The sequence below is a fragment of the Oryctolagus cuniculus genome, chromosome 13, assembly GCF_964237555.1.
Source record: "Oryctolagus cuniculus chromosome 13, mOryCun1.1, whole genome shotgun sequence".
Lineage (NCBI taxonomy): Eukaryota > Metazoa > Chordata > Mammalia > Lagomorpha > Leporidae > Oryctolagus > Oryctolagus cuniculus.
In genome coordinates, this window is record NC_091444.1 from 55,727,786 (window position 1) to 55,748,326 (window position 20,541).

Here is a 20,541-nt window from a genome sequence, read left to right on the forward strand (position 1 = left end):
TTCCAGTGACTATGGTGGTCCTCATTCTGAGCAGCTTAAAGCAGACTCCAAGGGCAAGGGTGAGCAGATAGCAACTGTGATAGAGAGGAATTTAAATGTGGTTGGCATGTGTTTGTAGAAAAGCAGTTCTTATAGTCATTGGATGACAGGGCTGTAGTAATTGCTTTAATAACTGTATCCAAGAATATGCCACATATAGGCATCTTAAAAAGGAACCTCAAAATCAGAAAAGTGCCATCCTATCCACACTAAAAATTGTGTTTGTGAGATTTATCTACATTATTGAAAGAATCTATTGGTTATTTCTTTTTCATTTCCATGTGGAATTTCATTATATAAATAAAATTTATTTTAACTGTTGATAGACACTTGAATTGTGTTTAGGTTTGGGTATTGTTAATAATGTTTCTATAAATCATCTTGGTACTTTATGTGCATGTAACTTCAAATTCTGCTCTTACTCTTACCTACTCTATCTTAATCACACTGGCTTCTTCGTTATTCCTGAAAACTCCAGGTACATTACCATCTCTTTGCACATGTTGTTCCTTATTCCTGGGATGCTCTTCCACAAGATATCCATCCACTCTGTTCTTTACTCTCTCAGACCTCTGTTTTTAATTCCTTCTCAGCAAATTGTTCTCTAACTATGCTATTTTATTTTGATTATTTTCATTTTATTTAAAAGACTGACACACACACAGATTTTTCATTTGCTGATTCATTCTCCCATTGTATGCAACAGCCAGGGTTGGACCAGGCTAGCACCCAGAGCCTGGAACTCTATCTAGGTCTCTTGATGTGGAAGGCAAGGACTCAAGTATTTGAGCTGTCATCTGCAGTCTCTCATAATGCACATTAGCAGGAAGCTGGATGAGAAGTAGAGTAGCTAGGACTTGAACCAGGCATTCCAAAATGGCGTGCAGGCAACTTTAAAAAAAAAAAAAAGCTTTATTTATTTTAAAGGCAGAGTTTGGCAGAGAGAGATACAGAGAGAGATCCTCCATCTACTGGTTCACTCCCTGAATGGCCACAATGACTGGAGCTGGGCTAGGCTGGAGCAGGAGCTTCTTCTGAGTCTCCCATGTGAATGCATGAACCCAATTACTTGGGCCATCTTCTGCTATTTTCCTAGGCACCTTTGAAGAAAACTGGATCAGAAGTGGAGCAGCCGGGACATGAACCGGCACCCAAATGGGATGCCAGCATTGCAGGTGGCAGCTTTAACCACTATGCCATAATGCTGGTTCCAGCCTGAGCAACTTAAGCCTCTGTAAGCCTCTGTACCAAACACTTGTCCCATAGCCATGCTATTTTAAATTACAATTCCTATCTCTACCTGAGGACACAGTTTTCATTTTCCTGATTTGTTGTTCACCATGATTTGACATATTATGTATCTTAATTACCTATTTGTTGGTGACCATCTCTCTTCCCACTACAATGAAAGCTATATATAAGGGCAGAGATCTTTGTCTGTTATATGTTGTGCTGCCTGGTACATAGGCTGCTGGTAAGCACCGGGTGAATAAATGAATGAATATTGAAATTAGCTAACAGCATGGATCTGAAATAGTCACTGACACATTTAGAGCTTAGATGTTTGGGTAATGTAACTATTTGCAAAGCTGTTTTATGTAAAATTAAGCAACTCAAAAGTTATCAACCTGAGTATCATTTGAACAACATAGGATATAGGATACAGAATGAATACTAAATGGAGGTTCTCATTCTATACTGTGGATAAAAAATTATTTTAAATGACCTCTTTTGTTTTCCTTTGCTAAAAAAAAGCTTTCCTGAATTTACACAAGTTGATACTTCTAAAAATATAACTGGCTTTAAAATATACTTTTAGGGAAACTGGCAAAGATATTTGCTGAAAATTTTAGAGGATTGAAATATTAGCATCGGGCCCGGCGCCATGGCTTACTTGGCTAATCCTCCGCCTTCGGCGCCAGCATCCCATATGGGCACCGGGTTCTAGTCCTGGTTGCTCCTCTTCCAGTCCAGCTCTCTACTGTGGCCCGGGGGCACAGTGGAGGATGGCCCAGGTGCTTAGGTCCTGCACCCACATGGAAGACCAGGAAGAAGCACCTGTCTCCTGGCTTCGGATTGACGCAGCACCGACCGTAGCAGCCATTTGGGGGGTGAACCAACGGAAGGAAGACCTTTCTCTCTCTCTCACTCTCTGTAACTCTGTCAAATAAATAAATAAATAAAAAAGAAATATTAGCATCATCATTACCTAGTTATCTGCCTAAATAATAATTAAATTATGAGAGTCCTGAGCTGTAACACTTCGGAACACTTCACATGTTTCAGGTTTGTTACGTATGTTTTATATTCTTAAATTATTTTACACCCATAACAATACTATGAAGTGGGTACATTTGCTATCCTCATAATACAAAAGAGACAACTGAAGTACAGTGGGATCTGAACCCAGAGTAATTTAGGTCTAGATTGTGTGCTTTTAACTATTACATTTGAATGACCACTATAGAAGGGGCCTTCAAAAAGTATGGGGAAAGTTCATATTATGAAAAAACTATGCATGGGTTTTACAGTTTTTTTGCACCCACATTAACTCTTAATTATATTGTCTACAAACTTTTTGTAGTATTCATGTACGTACTTATCCATCAAGAAGTAGAAATGCTAACATTTTCAATGTTTTAAATTTACTGATCCCTTCTGTCTTGTTTTTAACTTGGGAAGAGAAAAGAAAGGAGTTATTTTTGTTTATAATGTACTTTGTTTTTGCCTGTGTTACCCCATATAATCCTTTCAATAAAAATAATTATTACTCCATTTATAGAAGAAAAACTGTAGCCCAGAGAAACAGATCAATTTTTTGTAGTCCTAAAGCTACTATGTGAATTGATTGAAATGTGATTCAAACTAGGATGCATCTGACTCCAAGAGCCTATCTTCTCCTCTATGACCTACAGAGGGAAGAGCTGTTGTTGCCTAGTGAACAGTGAAGATGCAGAAAGGAGGAGGAAGATTCAGTTCTAACTGGCAGTAGGTGTAGTCAGGCTATGGAATGAAGAAGGCTGCAAATGCAGTCCTACAGATACCTTTTTTGACCTTCAAATTCACTCTTAGGTGAGCTCAAGGTCAATAAATAGAGCAGAGCCTCTGCAACCACAGCCAGCCTAACTCTGGTGGTTTTTTTTTTTTTTTTTTTTTTTTTTTTTTTTTTTTTAGATTTAATTTATTTATTTGAGAGATAGAGCCACAGACAGAGAGAAAGGTCTTCCATCTTCTGCTGCCTTACCAGGCCATAGCAGAGAGCTGGATTGGAAGAGGAGCAGCCAGGACTTGAACCAGCACCCATATGGGATGCTGGCGCTGCAGGTGGAGGATTAACGTACTGAGCCACAGTGCCGGCTCTTTTGTTCTTGTGTAAGAACTTTAATAAACCATACATCCTGGGCCCAGAGGTTCAGACTGAGGAAGCTTCTTTGCCACTAATGGAGTAGCAATTTAATCTCTAACCATGATCAGTGTTTCAAACATAATATTTTAATGTTTTGGTTTGGTTTGATTTTGAAAAACAAATTAAAAATGGGAAAAATTCTGGCTGGCACCGTGGCTCACTTGGCTAATCCTCTGCCTGTGGCGCCGGCACCCCAGGTTCTAGTCCCAGTTGGGGCTCCGGGTACTAGTCCCAGTTGCTCCTCTTCCAGTCCAGCTCTCTGCTGTGGCCCAGGAGGGCAGTGGAGGATGGCCCAAGTCCTTGGGTCCCTGCACCCACATGGGAGACCGGGAGGAAGCACCGGCTCCTGGCTTCAGATAGGCATAGCGCTGGCCAAAGCAGCCATTAGGGGAGTGAACCTACGGAAGGAAGACCTTTCTCTCTGTCTCTCTCTCACTATCTATAACTCTACCTGTTAAATAATAATAAAAAAAAATGGAAAAAATTCAGAGAATGCTACCCATTTACCTAGTGAGTTTGGGACTTGGTCTTAGGCCTAAAATGGATATTATCCTTTTGACCTTAATGGAGAAGTGTGAGGTGTAGCAAGAGGTCAGCATGATAGTTCCCAGGTGGAAAGCTGATGGAGGACTTTCATTCAACAGATAGCTAGCAGGCAGGCTGCTGTTGAAGACTCAGTGAAATCGAACCTGAACAATGAAACAGGCATCAATAAATCCATGAAATGAGGAAAACAACAAGGAAGAGAATGCTTAGGATGGGAAATGTGAGGTGGAGAGGTCCCCTCCACAGAGTCCCATGCGTTAGAAGGCAGAGAGAGAGTGGTCCTGTGTGGTAAAAACCAGCTTTGACATGCAGCAGTTTCTGTTAGAATGAAAGTCATGAATTTATGTGTACTTATTGGTCTTTCAGCCTCCAGGGAACTTACTCAGCCAGCAGTTCTATTTTCAGAAACTGAATAAACACATGCTTTAATCTCACAGCTTAAAATCTAATATATATTTTTACCAAATATCTGTAGTCAGTTTTTCTACTGTTCTTTTGTGCATCTATCAGGGTACTTCAAAAAGCTTATGGAAATTTTAAAGTTTATTTTGATACAGAAAATTTAGTGCCAAAATTTTTCATAAAACATGGAGAATATATATTATGAAAATATCATGCATTTGTCTCAAAAATTTTTTGCACCAAAATAAACTTACACTTTTAATTTTATTTATTCATGAGGGTTTTGGGCTTCCCTTGTGTATCTCTATAGATATCTTTTTTTTCTTTTTTTTTTTGACAGGCAGAGTGGACAGTGAGAGAGAGAAACAGAAAGGTCTTCCTTTTGCTGTTGGTTCACCCTCCAATGGCCGCCGCGGCTGGTGCATTGCACTGATCGGAAGCCAGGAGCCAGGTGCTTCTCCTGGTCTCCCATGTGGGTGCAGGGACCAAGGACTTTGGGCCATCCTCCACTGTACTCCCCGGCCATAGCAGAGAGCTGGCCTGAAGAGGGGCAACCAGGACAGAATCTGGTGCCCCGACCAGGAATAGAACCTGGTGTGCCGGCTCCGCAGGCGGAGGATTAGCCTATTGAGCTGCGGTGCCGGCCTAGATATCTTCTATTATCCTTTGTATACTGCCTCACTTGGTTAAGTTACAGGCTCTGGACAGACATTACTTGTATTCAAATCTGGGCTATATCATTTATTAGCTTTTCATTTGCTGACTTTATTATTTTTATTTTAAAATTACATCTATGAATTTTTTGATTTTTGTTTATTTTTAACTTTTATTTAATAAATATAAATTTCCAAAGTACAGCTTTTGGATTACAGTGGCTTCCCCCCCCCCCCATAACTTCCCTCCCACCCGTAACCCTCCCATCTCCCGCTCCCTCTCCCATTCCATTCATATCAAGATTCATTTTCTTTTTCTTCTTCTTCTTCTTTTTTTTTTTTTTTTTTTTTGATAGGCAGAGTGGACAGTGAGAGAGAGAGACAGAAAGAAAGGTCTTCCTTTGCCATTGGTTCACCCTCCAATGGCTGCCGCGGCCGGCACACTGCAGCCGGTGCACCGCGCTGATCCGATGGCAGGAGCCAGGTACTTCTCCTGGTCTCCCATGGGGTGCAGGGCCCAAGTACTTGGGACATCCTCCACTGCATTCCCTGGCCACAGCAGAGAGCTGGCCTGGAAGAGGGGCAACCGGGACAGAATCCGGTGCCCCGACCGGGACTAGAACCCAGTGTGCCGGCGCCGCAGGCGGAGGATTAGCCTAGTGAGCCGCGGTGCCGGCCTAAGATTCATTTTCAATTATCTTTATATACTCTCTAGAATCTCTCTTTTCCATCTGTGAGATGCATACTATTCAGTTTTGTCTTTATGATGTTCAATCTCCTGATAAGCCTGATTATTTTTCCAGAATTCAAGTTGAGTTCATTAACCTCTTATTAGAGTTCTTCAGGAATTATATTTCTTTTCTGTTCATACCACCTGCAGCTGGTCTTTCTAAACTAAGATATTTCTGAAACCAGTGACTAGACCATTAGCTTTAAAGGTTTGGGTCATGAAAAATCCTAGTCATAGTGAACCCAGTACATTCTACTGTGCGTCTCCATAAAGAATGAACTTAAGTTGGGGCCTGTGCTGTGGCTCACTTGGCTAATCCTCCACCTGCGGTGCCAGCATCCCATATGGGTGCTGGGTTCTAGTCCTGGCCGCTCCTCTTCCAGTCCAGCTCTCTGCTGTGGCCTGGAAAGGCAGTGGAGGATGGTCCAAGTGCTTGGGTGCCTGTACCCGGGTGGGAGGCCGGGAGGAAGCACTTGGCTCCTGGCTTCGGATTGTCACAGCTCCGGCCATAGGGGCCATTTTGGGGGGTGAACCAACAGAAGGAAGACCTTTCTCTCTGTCTCTCTCTCTCTCACTGTCTAACTCTGTCAAATAAATTTAAAAAAATAAAATAAAATAAAAGAATGAACTTAGGTTTTCCCTATCAAAATTCCTAGAAGGCAGTGTAGGTTCTGGAAATACTTTTCTTGACCAAAAGGATTTCACAGTGTTCAAATCACAGATATGAATATCTTAATCTTCATGCCATTTTATCTTTGTAAGCTTAACTTTGATAGTTCTTCAAATAATAGAATGGCTTTTTCTGAAATTTTGAATTGTCATGTATATCTGTAATGGAGACTGGAAGTAATGCTATATAGATTCCTAGAAATTAACAGAACTAGAAATCCCTTTCTGAGTGAAAAGTGTAGTTATATAAAGAACCATCAGGCTTGAAAAAGGCACTGGCTCTATTCATCAGAAATTCTTCAGGTTGGATGACCTTTTGAGATTGACTATGAGGGGACTATCTATGGCTTCTGTTTTGCTTGCACATTGCAGCTACTCTAAATAATCTGGCTGGAGCAGTGCGAATCCTGATAGACCACAAGGCCTGCCTACCTTTCTTTTTTGTAAAGGCATGTCTCCTAAAGAACAGTAAGTACAAAAGCACTCTTATTCATCCTTACATAACATTTCTGCTTAGACCACATGCCTTGTCCCTCTTTCTCAGATTACTCATTTATTACAAGTTAGGATGCCCCTGTGCCTCCTCAGTCAATGTGTTTTTCTATTTCTGATAGGAATACATATTTTCATATACACTTTAGGAAAATATGTAAATATATAGAGAAGAAAAAAGTCTCCAGCTACTGTACTAATATGATTCAGAGAACTACTATTAAGAGCATATGTATTTTCTGGCATTATTTTAAAACAGTGTATTTGGCTTTATGGTATCTATAAAAATTTATATTTATTACCAATACATTATTTCATTAACATTCTCCTGTGCAGTAAATATTCTTTGAATATGTCATATTATATATTCCTTCATTGTAGATATATCACAGTGATTCAACTTTTGACCTATTATTGGGTGTTTAGTTTGTTGTTTTGTAAATGGTGAACATACTTACATCTTATCCTCTTATCCAATACTCAGGATAAAGTCCATGAAGAGGAATTGAAAGGTTAAAGGGTTTGGTTATCATTATCCTTAAAGTTTTTGATATATACCTCAGATGGACCTTCAAGAAAGGATTATCAATTAAATGACCAGCAGTTTATGAGTGCTTTATTCAATATTACCCCAAATTATGCAGGATAGTTTCATTTTTTTAACTACATGATAAGTAAAAATGTTATCATGCTCTTATTTTACATTTTGTTTCTGTGGAGACCAAGAAGTTGAACATAGTATCTCTTATGTTATTTCTTACTTGCATTTATTTTGTATGTTGACTCTGTATTCTGTGATGACTTTTTCCCCCAATCCATTGTTAAGGCTCACCCTTTCTCTCTCTCCTTTTCCCTCTTCTTCCTTCCCATCACCTTCCCTCCTTTCTTTCTGTTCCTCAGCTACAGAGGGTTGAGTTAATGGTACTGCTAATGGACATAATCAGCATCATTCCCTTTTATCCTGTTTCCCACATCATTTATCTTATCCTGTCATCTATTTGTTAAACTTGTCCATTATTCCTTATACCCCCAGTTTTTTTTTTTTTTTTTTTTTTTTGACAGGCAGAGTTAGAAAGTGAGAGAGAGAGAGAGAGAGAAAGGTCTTCCTTCTGTTGGTTCACCCCCAAATGGCCGCTATGGCCGGTGTGCTACACCGATCCAAAGCCAGGAGCCAGGTGCTTCCTCTTGGTCTCCCATGCGGGTACAGGGCCCAAGCACTTGGGCCATCCTTCACTGGCTTCCCGGGCCACAGCAGAGAGCTGGACTGGAAGAGGAGCAACCGGGACAGAACCGGCACCCCAACTGGTACTAGAACCCGGAGTGCCGTTTTTATGTAAACACATTTATTAATTTTTCCCTTATGATTTTTACTTTTGAAATTTTATTTAAAAATTCATTTCCCATCCTAGATATCAGTATATTTTGCTATGATGCCTTCTATTATTTTTACAGTATCTTTTTCCTTTTAATTTAGTTTTAATTTAAGTTGAATTTCATTTTTGTTGTTTGGTATTAGGTAGTAAGATCACTTTTGATGGTCATATGTGAGTAAGTTTCTCTAACACTATTAAAAACATCTGTCTTTTATCTATTTATTTGAGGTGCCATTTATTATATGAAAGTTCCCATAAACACAAAGATCTGTTTCTAAACTATTTTATTGACCTGTTTGTTTTTAATAATCCATGCTTTTTATTAGTGCATTCTCTTTTAATATCTGACAGGACAAATTCTCTTAACTCTTCTTAGGGTTAATCTATCTATGGACATTTGTTCTTCTAGGTGAATTTTAGAATAAGATTAGTTTACTTAAAAGTAAGTTGGCAGTCTGAATGGGATTGCTTTGTATTTATGTGAATTTAATTTAATTTGGGGGACTTTTGTATCTTTCCAAAATTAAATCAGTCCATTTAAAAACATTTATTTAAATAATCATCTGTATCTTTTATTATCATTTAAAAGTTTTCCCTGTAAAGATATTGTATATTCTGGTTAGGTCAATTCTCAGAAACTTTATTGTTTTACATCTGTAAATTTTATCTCCTTTTTAATTTTTCTAGTTGGTTATAACTGGTATAGAGAAAATGCTGATTTTTGTAATTTCATCTTATAATGGAACCCTTTGAAAATTTATTAGACCTTACAGCTTGTTGAATGTGAGAACTCTTTATGTGCTAAGAATGTTCATTACTTGTGTGTCATATTTGTTGGGAGCGTTTTCCCCAGTTGGTTGTTTGACCTTTGTTTATGATGTTTTTTATGCTTTTAACTTTTACATTTATCAGGGAATCAATTCAATTAATTGTGATTTGTGATTTTATCCCACGCATTTATGTTGTCAAAATGAATTGTGTTTTTCTTTGCTTTATTCTGCACTAGCAATGTGCTTTATGGCTTTCCCCAGGTAGTTATGTCAGTCAAAAGTGTTTTGTCCCTTTAGATCCACTAGGGGGAAACACTTGCCTGAAAGAAAGTGAAGTTACTTTTGCTCTCTGAAAGGAAGAAAACACAAAATAAGTAATTTATATCTGAATTAGATAATTGGAAATTATATAGATGGAAGAGCTTGAACAAAAATAAAAAGCTGTTTTTAAAGATAACATGTTAAGTAAAAAAGATTCAAAATTGTTTTATAGTGGAAAAAAGGAAAGCAGAAAGTACAAATAAAACAATTTAAAATTGAGAAACAAAAAAAGCAGAAGAAAAAGAAAACTAAAGTAGAAATGGAAAGGTCCAATTTCTGTTCCAAAAATCATTATTAAGCACCAATAATAAGAAATTGGTAACAAGAAACAGCAATGGTGCTTTTTTCTCCACTTTCTCCTTCTTTGCTCTGGAAGGCCAAGGGGTGAGGCTAATCTGCATCCCCTACTCCCACTCCCATATTCTATATAGCTTCTGTACAGATAACAGTGGGAAACAGTTTTCAAACCAAAACGAATCTTTTTTTTTAATTGAAATAAGGAAATTTGTAGGAAGGGGCCATCCTGGCAACAAAGGCAGTATTTGAAACGTGATTCCTCTCTGAATAGCATCAGCATTCTTAAACTCATTTTTAATATAGAAAAGCAAACAAATTCACAAAGGGAAGAAAAGGAAGGAAAGAAAGAAGGAAGAGAGGAAGGGAGCAAGGGATGTGGGGAGGAAGGCAGGAAAGAGCAAAGACAGACCAGCTAGCAAGACTGCAGTTCTCTTATCTATGAAAACATGAAAGGACAACTAAAAACAGTCCTTTATGTACAGATAGCAAGTTTTATTTAGACCTGGAAAAAAAGATCAGGATCAAATGATAGCCTACATACATAAGAAGCAAGGTACTATTATTATAACACAGGTACATATGCCAGCTTGGGACTTGACTTCTGGATGCCCTTTCTTAAGTGGGACATCTACGTCATAACAACTATGACATCCATACTATAAAAAGAATTTATTTTTACATCAGTTGAGATAAAATAAATGATGAAAGATTTGTGTTTGCATATAAGAAAAGTAAAATATTTAAAACGCAACCAAAATACATCTAAGTATGTCAAATTACATTATAAAAGAACCTTCTGCTTGTTTTTGATTTACTACCTGTGTACACTGGGAAGAATACATTTGTAAGTATTTAGTAATACCATAAGTGATTTCATTAAGTCTATTACACTTATAATTAATTAAATTTAGCTTTGTATATAGGTAATAAGTGCAAGCTCAACAAAAAGGTTTTCTTTGAGATGCGTGCTGCCCTCCCAGTCTCAATCCCACTCATGGCCTCTGAGTTTCACATTCCAGAGGTAACTGGTAATTTCCAGTTTTGTTCAATAATATGAATAAATTTTTTTTTTTTGCAGAACTGATAGTAAGCTATACAATTGTTCCACACCACTCAACAACAACCAACAACAGTCACTTAGAATCCATGACGTGTACTTCATTTCAGAATGGTTACATCAGAATCAGGTATGCCTTATTCCTTTTTAAATTTTATTTTCCTTTAATTTATAAAAAGGGAACAAATTTCATGTACTTCATATGTACAATTTTAAGAGCATAATGATACTTCCTACCCTACCCTCCCTCACTCCATTCACTTCCACCCACCTTCTTTTCTTATTTTTATTTTAATTTTTACAATGACATACTTTCAAATTTCTTAATAATTGCAAGCTTAACCTTCTACTAAATAAAGAATTCAGCAACTAGTAAGTAGAAAAACCACTGTTACTCAAGAGTGTAGACAAAGGCTATAACAAATAATCAAATCTCAAAATGTTGATTTTACTCATATACGTTAGTGTTTTTTGTTTTTGTGTTGTGTGTGTGTGTGTGTGTGTGTGTGTGTTTTGTCCTCTATATACTAGTTACCACAAATCAGGGGAAACATTTATCTTATGGGGACAAATACTCCATTGGATGAGTGTACCATAGCTGATTTGTCTTGCTTCCTTTTGGAAGATATGTAGGGTATTTTCAGTCACTGGCATTAAAAAACAGTAAGGCAGTGGTTTTCAGTATACTTAAATTTCTATTGTAGGAATAAGTTTTAGGATTAGAAATCTAAAAGAGGTATCAACAGGTCAAAAGGTATGCCACTTTAATGTGTACAGAAACCAAGATTGCCTTGAATGGGTGCTGCCAATTTACATTCCCACTAAGGAGGTACTTTTCCTGCATTCTCATGAAGGTTACTTTTTTTTTTTTCCTTTCTTTTTTTTTTTTAAACTTTTATTTAATGAATATAAATTTCCAAAGTACGATTTATGGATTACAATGGCTTCCCCCCCATACCGTCCCTCCCACCCACAGCCCTCCCCTTTCCCACTCCCTCTCCCCTTCCATTCACATCAAGATTCATTTTCGATTATCTTAATATACAGAAGATCAGCTTAGTATACATTAAGTAAGGATTTCAACAGTTTGCTCCCACACAGAAACATAAAGTGAAAAATAATAGATGATTTTTTTTAAATGATGATGAAATCAGATCAGACCTATTGTCATGTTTAATCCCAGTGAGAGTCAAGTTGGGAGTTGATAATTTTTTTTTTTTTTTACAGAGGATCAGTTTAGTATGCATTAAGTAAAGATTTCAACAGTTTGCACCCCCATAGAAACACAAAGTGAAATATATTGTTTGAGTATTCGTTATAGCATTAAATTTCAATGCACAGCACATTAAGGACAGAGATCCTACATGAGGAGTAAGTGCACAGTGACTCCTGTTGTTGACTTTACCAATTGACACTCCTGTCTATGGCATCAGTAATCTCCCTATGCTCCAGTCATGAGTTCCCAAGGCTATGGAAGCCCTCTGAGTTCTCCGATTCTTATCTTGTTTAGACAAGGTCATAGTCAAAGTGGAGGTTCTCTCCTCCCTTCAGAGAAAGGTACCTCCTTCTTTGAAGACCTGTTCATGAAGGTTACTTTTCATCAACTTTTTTGCTCTATTCCAATCTGTTAGGTAAAATAAAAAGAATCTTATTGTGGTTTTTACATTTGCATTTCTACTATAGTGGGTAAAAGTTCAAACATTTTTCTATTTATAGACCATTTATATTATCTGTGAATGCATTATGGTTCTTTTGCCAATTCTGCCATTTTCCTGTGTTGATTTTAAAATTCTTTTAAAAATTATTTGTAGGTCCCTATGTGACACAGAAATTATCCCAACGTGTCTTTATGTATTTCAGAAGTTATTTTCCTGAGTTTATTAGTAAATTTAAAACTTTTTTTTTTTTTGACAGGCAGAGTGGACAGTGAGAGAGAGAGACAGAGAGAAAGGTCTTCCTTTGCCATTGGTTCACCCTCCAATGGCCGCCACAGCCATTGCGCTGTGGCCGGCGCACCACGCTGATCCGAAGCCAGGAGCCAGGTACTTCTCCTGGTCTCCCATGGGGTGCAGGGTCCAAGCACTTGGGCCATCCTCCACTGCACTCCTGGGCCATAGCAGAGAGCTGTCATGGAAGAGGGGCAACCGGGACAGAATTTGGCTCCCCGACCGGGACTAGAACCCAGTGTGCCAGCGCTGCAGGCAGAGGATTAGCCTATTGAGCCGCGGCACCGGCCTAAATGTAAAATTTAGTGATAAAATTGTCACTCTTTTATTTTACTTTATGGTTCTGGGTTTTATATCAGTATCAAAAAGTTCTTCCAGGGGCTGGCGCTGTGATGTAGCAGGTAAATCTGCTGCCTGCATGCTGGCATCCCTTATAGACTCTGGTTTGAGTCCTGGTTGCTCCACTTCTGATCCAGTTCCCTGTTAATGTGCTTGGGAAAGCAGCAGAAGATGGCCCAAGTCCTGGGCTCCTGCAGCCATGGGGGAGACCCAGAAGAAGCTCCTGGCTCCTGGCTTCAGATTGGCCCAGCTCTGGCCATTACAGCCATTTGGGGAGTGAACTAGCAGATGCAAGATCTCTGTCTTTCTCTGTCTGCCTCTGCTTCTCTGTAACTCTGCCTTTCAAATGAATAAATAAATCTTAAAAAAAAATTTGAAAAGTTCTTCCCAAGCCAGATGATTCTTTAAACTCTTTCATATTTTGTTACAGTATCTTCATAATTTAATTTTTTTTTACTTTCTAGACTTTGATTCAGATAGAATTCATTTTGATGAAAAAAATGAGATTGAGTTCCAGTAATATTTTTCCTGATATGGGTTTCCCAATAACTGCCAGCCTACTGACTGACAATGATCTTTCCCCATTGATTTGAAGGATCCATTTCTCCTAATCTGCCTTCCCATATACAAGGTATTTTTCAAAAGTTCATGCAAAATGCATGTTATAAAGAAACTATCCATAGATTTCAAAAAAGTATGCACCCCAATAAACTTTTCCATGAGCTTTTTAAAAAACCCTCAAATATTTATGTCTACTTCTAGACCCTTCTGTGAATTGCTCTTTATATCTCTTTAGGTACATGTATCAGACTATTTTTGTTACAATTTCATTTTAATATGTGTTACTATCTAGAAAGGCTATTCCTTTCCTTTTTAGAAGCTTTTTCTGAAACATAGAAAGATGCTCATTTTTACCCCATGAACTTTAAAATAGCTCACTTAAAATTTTTGTTATTTTTATTAATCATTTAAAATTTATCAATATATGTTGATATATATTGATCTATAAACCACAGTTTAACATTTTAAATAAAAATATTTAACAGATTAAAAAGTTTTAAATACTGTATTGGAATTGTTTGATATAGATCTTGAATTTTTATTTTTAAAAATATTCCTAAGGGCCAGCACTGTGGCTCAATAGGCTAATCCTCCAACTCCAGTGTGGGCACCCGGGTTCTAGTCCCAGTCGGGGCGCCGGATTCTGTCCCGGTTGCTCCTCTTCCTGTCCAGCTCTCTGCTATGGCCCGGGAGTGCAGTGGAGGATGGCCCAAGTGCTTGGGCCCTGCACCTGCACGGGAGACCAGGAGAAGCACCTGGCTCCTGGCTTCGGATCAGCGCAGTGCGCCGGCCACAGTGGCCATTGCGGGAGTGAACCAACAGAAAAAAGGAAGACCTTTCTCTGTCTCTCTCTTTCTCACTGTCCTCTCTGCTTGTCAAAAAAAATATTCCTAAGACTATATTAATTACTGCTGTACCTATATTTCCTTATCCCCATTATTTAATTGTTTTTTATGTTGAAACTCATTTTTTTGTTTGTTTGTTTTTTTTTTGACAGGCAGAGTGGACAGTGAGAGAGAGAGAGACAGAGAGAAAGGTCTTCCTTTGCCGTTGGTTCACCCTCCAATGGTCGCCGCGGCTGGCGCGCTGCGGCCTGTGCACCGCGCTGATCCGATGGCAGGAGCCAGGAGCCAGGTGCTTCTCCTGGTCTCCCATGGGGTGCAGGGCCCAAGCACTTGGGCCATCCTCCACTGCACTCCCTGGCCACAGCAGAGAGCTGGCCTGGAAGAGGGGCAACTGGGACAGAATCCGGCGCCCCGACCGGGACTAGAACCCGGTGTGCTGGCGCCGCTAGGCGGAGGATTAGCCTAGTGAGCCGCGGCGCCGAAACTCATTTTTTTAAAGATTTATTTCTTTAGTTGAGAGGCAGAGTTACAGACAGTTCACTCCCCAAATGGTCACAATGGCCAGGAGCCAGGAGCTGCTTCTGTGTCTTCCACATGGGTGCAGGGGCCCAAGGACTTGGGCCATCTTCCACTGCTTTCCCAGACGATGAGCAGAGAGCTGGATCAGAAGAAGAGCAGCCAGGACTAGAACCAGCACCCATATGGGATACAAGTGCTACAGGCAGAAGCTTAACCTACTACACCATAACGCCAGCCCCTAAAAGTCATTTTTGAAAAGGTTTATTCATTTATTTGAAAAGCAGAGTAAATAGAGAGGGAGAGACAGAGAGAGATTGTCCATCTTTTGGTTCATTTCCAAAATGCTGGCAACAGCCACGATCCAGCCAGGCCAAAGCCAGGAGCCAGGAACTCCTTTTGGATCTATACCTTTCACATGGTTGGCAGGAACCCAAGTAGTTGGGCCAACATATGCTGTCTCCCAGGTATACTAGCAGGAGGCTGAACTGGAAGTGTGCAGTAGCTGGGACTCAAACCAGGTACTGTAGTATGGGATGTGGGCATCCCAAGTGGTGGTTTAACACGCTGTGTCACAGTGCCTGCCCTGAGCTTTTTTAATATGAATTTTGTACCTTTCCAAATTTTCTTCTTGCTTATAGTGACTTTTGAATTAAGTTTTTGGAGTATCCAAAAGAATGGAGGATGATAATTTTTTTTAAAAAAATGTTTTCTGTCCTCATTTTTAAGGAGTAAAATAAGAATCAACTAAAAAATTAAGTTACACAATTTATCTTTGTTGTACATGAAACCATTATTTTTTATTTTTTAAATATTTTTTAAAGAATTTTATTTATTTATTTGACAGGTAGAGTTACAGACAGTGAGAGAGAGAGACAGAAAGAAAGGTCTTCCTTCCATTGGTTCACTCCCCAAATGGCCGCAATGGCCGGAGCCTCACCGATCTGAAGCCAGGAGCCAGGTGCTTCTTCCTGGTCTCCCATGCGGATGCAGGGGCCCAAGGACTTGGGCCATCTTCTACTGCTATCCCATGCCATAGCGAAGAGCTGAACTGGGAGAGGAGCAACCGGGACTAGAACCCAGCACCCATATGGGTTGACAGTGCCACAGGCGGAGGATTAACCTAGTGTGGCACCGCGCCAGCGCCTGGAACCATTATTTATAAAATAAACATCAGAGACACAGAATAAAGATTGGTTATTTTTTTAAAGATTTATTTATTATTTGAAAGTCAGAGTTATACAGAGAGAGGAGAGGCAGAGAGAGAAAGAGAGGTCTTCCATCTGCTGGTTCACTCCCCAGTTGGCCGCAACGGCCGAAGCTGCATCAATCTGAAGCCAGGAGCCAGGAGCTTCTTCCAGGTCTCCCACATGGGTGAGCGGCCCAAGGACTTAGGCCATCTTCCACGGCTTTCCCAGGCCATAGCAGAGAGCTGGATAGGAAGTGGAGCAGCTGGGTCTTGAACCGGCACCCATATGGGATGCTGGCACTTCAGGCCAGGGCATTAACCTGCTGTGCCACATTGCCAGCCCCAGATTGGTTATATATTTTTTTTTTTAATTTTTTTGACAGGCAGAGTGGACAGTGAGAGAGAGAGACAGAGAGAGAAAGGTCTTCCTTTGCCGTTGGTTCACCCTCCAATGGCCGCCGCTGCAGCCGGCGCACCGCGCTGATCCGATGGCAGGAGCCAGGAGCCAGGTGCTTTTCCTGGTCTCCCATGGGGTGCAGGGCCCAAGCACCTGGGCCATCCTCCACTGCACTCCCTGGCCATAGCAGAGAGCTGGCCTGGAAGAGGGGCAACCAGGACAGAATCCGGCGCCCCAACCGGGACTAGAACCCGGTGTGCCGGCGCCGCAAGGCGGAGGATTAGCCTATTGAGCCACGGCGCCGGCTCCAGATTGGTTATATTTTAAAATAATGTGAGGGTGGGGTTGGGAAAGAGCATGTAAGAGAGATAGAAGTTGATTTACCAGAGAGAGGGGGGAAGAGAGAGAGAGAGAAAGGAGAAAGTGAGCTCTGGTCAGTCATTAGGAAAATTAGAAAACCTAGTTAGCTGTCAGCTACATGTAGTGAATTTGAATATCATGGACATTAACATCTGTTAATTCTTTTAAATCATAGAACTTTCAGGCCAAATCCTCCATAAAATTGAGGGTGACATAATTAAGGTGTATGGGCACATCCTTTAAACCTGCTGATGCAGCAGCTAAAGACAGGAGAGGACCTCTGTCTCTTCTCCCACCATCCAAAGCTACAGACAATGGGCCATGATCACCCTGACCTGCTTATTTTCTCAGCTAGAGATGCAGGAACTCAGACTTTTAATAAATGGAATGGCAAAAAAAAAAAAAAAAAGGTTATGAGAGAACCCCTGGATTCAACAATTGGCTATGACTCAGTAATGGACTGACTATTAGCAAAGGAAGACAACTCTTGCTATTCTCAAGATGGGGCTTGCTGGGCTCCTCAGCACAGTTGAGAAGAATCACATTTTTGTGGATTGGGCAATTTGCTCCTTTCTAGTTCCCTCCTAGCCAGCAGGCTTACTTGTTGGCGTTGCTGATGAGCAGGCAGCCTTCTCTCTTCCTGATATAAAGGATTTTGCATTTAATCCACATTTTGCTTCCAAATTTATTTTTATGCTTTTAAAAAATTGGATGCTACATATGTCCATGTGTATACTAAATATATTTTATGTGCATTTAATCATTTCCATTAGGGAGTCCAATACATTCTTCAGACCACTTTTATTAATTTTCTTATAGACATTGAGAAAATCAACTAGAGAAAGAGCATAAAGATACCATAAGTCATGGCATTTTAGTTCCAAAGATGGGCTCCTAGAATAAATACTAATCAGACTTGCTCTTGTCATTTTAAAAGCACATCTTTTGATTTTGGTAGCTGTTAGTCACTCTTTGAGTGACTTATAATCATACCATATGGATATGTCTTAATTTAATGAATCAGTCCCTTATTGATGAAAATTTGTGTTCTAACAAAAATTTATCGGAATATAGTTAGCTCTCTTTACCCTATGGAATGTAGCTAGGGAGAAAGACTGAGGATAGTACTACCAGAAGCCAAGTTTCACCCGGAGCAAGAGCTTTTTTATTTTTTTTATTTTGTAGAGCAAGAGCCACTCTGTGGTAGTTGGGATCAGCAAACTGTCAAGGATCAAGCTCTGTGATGAGGGCCGACAGTGGTTGGCCTTCATGGCCTTGGAGAGTGGCCTGATACAAGAAGGGATCAGGAGAGGAGTCACCGTAAGTGGTTTGTAACTTCAAGTAGTCAAGCTTAGTAACTGCAACACTGGAAAAAAATGAATTATTTTATAATCCTGAAATGCTGGCACTAATACTATTAATGAAATATTTTTTTAAAATGATATCATCAACATTGTACCATACTCTTCTATAGTATAATGAACCTGAGAGAGCCAGACCAAAGATGTTGTTTTTCTACCTTTCCAGCCTAAATCTGTCTAGAAAAGATCAATTGCATAAGAATATAAAATAAATAATCCTATGGGAGTAAATTTATTTTTTGAAGGATTCCCAAGCTTTGATTCTCTCAAGAAAGAAAGGGGGGAAAAAAAACATACTCTAGGAACTTCTCCATTTCCTCCCTTCACCCTAATACTTCCAAGCTACTCCATTTTTCTTAGGAAGTTCAAATTCTCTTAGGGATTTCTGGTAATTGGTTGGGCAGAAACTGACTCTGGGGGAAATAAAAATACTATAAGAAAAAACATGCTCATGTTCAATTTAGGAAATTGGACTTAATACAGCCATATAACATTTTAAACACATTTTGAGAGGGAAGCACTATAAGTCAACATGCTTTCTAGTCAAGAGCAGCTTTATTTGATATGAAATTTAGATGCAGTATATAATTCTATGAGTATATTTCATTATGCACATAGTTCAGAGTTTAAATATTTGAAATACTGAGACAATGGTACTACACCAATAAAGTATCAGACACGTGAGTACTCAGACTCTCTTCCAGCTGTGTGGATGGCTTCCTGGTGCAGTACACTCTGCTAGGGGAGAGGACTTCTATTTCCATGGAGGGGATGTTTTAGCTTTGGAACCAGCAATTTTAGCCCTGAGATATCCAGTCTTTGTCTCATTCTTATATCAAAACCTACAAGCAAACAAATGATAAGCAGTCCTACTTCTACTTAAAACACCACCTGGCAGGTCCTGTTGTTATCTTTGATAATGCAGAGTGGCTACAGGGAATATTGTGTGACCTGAATACGAAATTTGGGAGCCAGAGCCTCAGTCCCTTTTCTACATTTCCCAATCTGCTTAGTGATTCTTTTCATTTCATCAACTCTGATACAGAGGTAGTGATTATTTCCCAGGAAGGTACTAGAATACATGCAAGGATAAACTTTCTGTATGTTTATTTCTCCTTCTCCCAATCCCATGCTTCCATTCCCTTCTAGGAACTTTCCATTCTATTCTGTATTGGATTGGAGTTAGGTTTGCCTTTGAACTGAATCAGTATTCATGGGAGAAAGGATTTTCTCTCCAGGCAGAAATCTATGTGGATTTGTTGTTTCTGCTTTTTTAAAAACACATCTGAAGTTTTCCCTACCATATGACCTCCAGGTCCTCAGAATTCTAACTGGTGATGGAAAAAGCACCAATTATCAATGCCCAAGAGGTTTTTACTTCTTGTTATTGCAAGCACTGGCAGAAATATCCTAACTGAAATGGATAAAAAACTTGGGTTCTTCGGTTGTAGGTTTGTTTTTCTCTCTCTCTCTCTGGTTTAGTTAGTTGTATCTATTTGGCAAAGGGAAGAATTTTTTACATAATATACGCAAGATAAGAACAAAGTAATATGAATGCCTAGATGAAATGCAACTGTGAAGATAAAAGTGTACACTTATATTTATATGTAAGCACAAATTCACATTAAATAAGTATATATGAATAATATGTGTTTTGCTAACTAGTTTTGTATGCAGTGCTTAAGTTAATCTTCATTAAAAACCCTATAATAACCTTTCTCTCTGTCTCTCCCTCTCACTGTCCACTCTGCCTGTCAAAAACAAAACAAAACAAACAAACAAAACAAAAACAAAAACAAAAAAGGCCGGTGCCGGGGCTCAGTAGGCTAATCCTCCGCCTGTGGCGCCGGCACACCGGGTTCTAGTCCTGGTTGGGGTGCCAGATTCTGTCCCGGTTGCCCCTCTTCCAGGCCAGCTCTCTGCTGTGGCCAGGGAGTGCAGTGGAGGATGGCCCAAGTGCTTGGGCCCTGCACCCGCATGGGAGACCAGGAGAAGCACCTGGCTCCTGCCTTCGGATCAGCGCAGTGCTCCGGCCGCAGCACGCCGGTCGTGGCGGCCATTGGAGGGTGAACCAACGGCAAAGGAAGAGCTTTCTCTCTGTCTCTCTCTCTCACTGTCCACTCTGCCTGTCAAAAAAACAACCAACCAAACAAACAAAAACAAAAACAAAAAACCCTATAATAGGGACTGGCATTGTAACAAATGAGAAAACAGTGGGAAATGGTCCAAGTACTTGGGCACCTGCCACCCACGTGAGAGACCCAGATAGAGT

At 39.7% G+C, this 20,541-nt stretch overlaps 1 protein-coding gene across 15 annotated transcripts in view; it reads right to left on the minus strand.

Moving 5' to 3' along the window:
* Positions 1 to 17,919: 17,919 nt before the first annotated feature.
* LOC100338257 (WD repeat-containing protein 64) overlaps positions 17,920 to 20,541 on the minus strand; it is a 193,177-nt gene continuing 190,555 nt past the window's right edge. For 8 of the 15 annotated variants that reach the window (XR_007909972.2, XR_007909971.2, XR_007909970.2 and 5 more), the window contains one exon: positions 17,929 to 18,274. The gene's annotated coding sequence lies outside the window, so the exon portion shown is untranslated. Of the gene's footprint in view, positions 18,275 to 20,541 lie in introns of all 15 variants that reach the window. The other 7 variants (XR_011381523.1, XR_011381524.1, XR_007909973.2 and 4 more) reach the window with 4 other exon arrangements.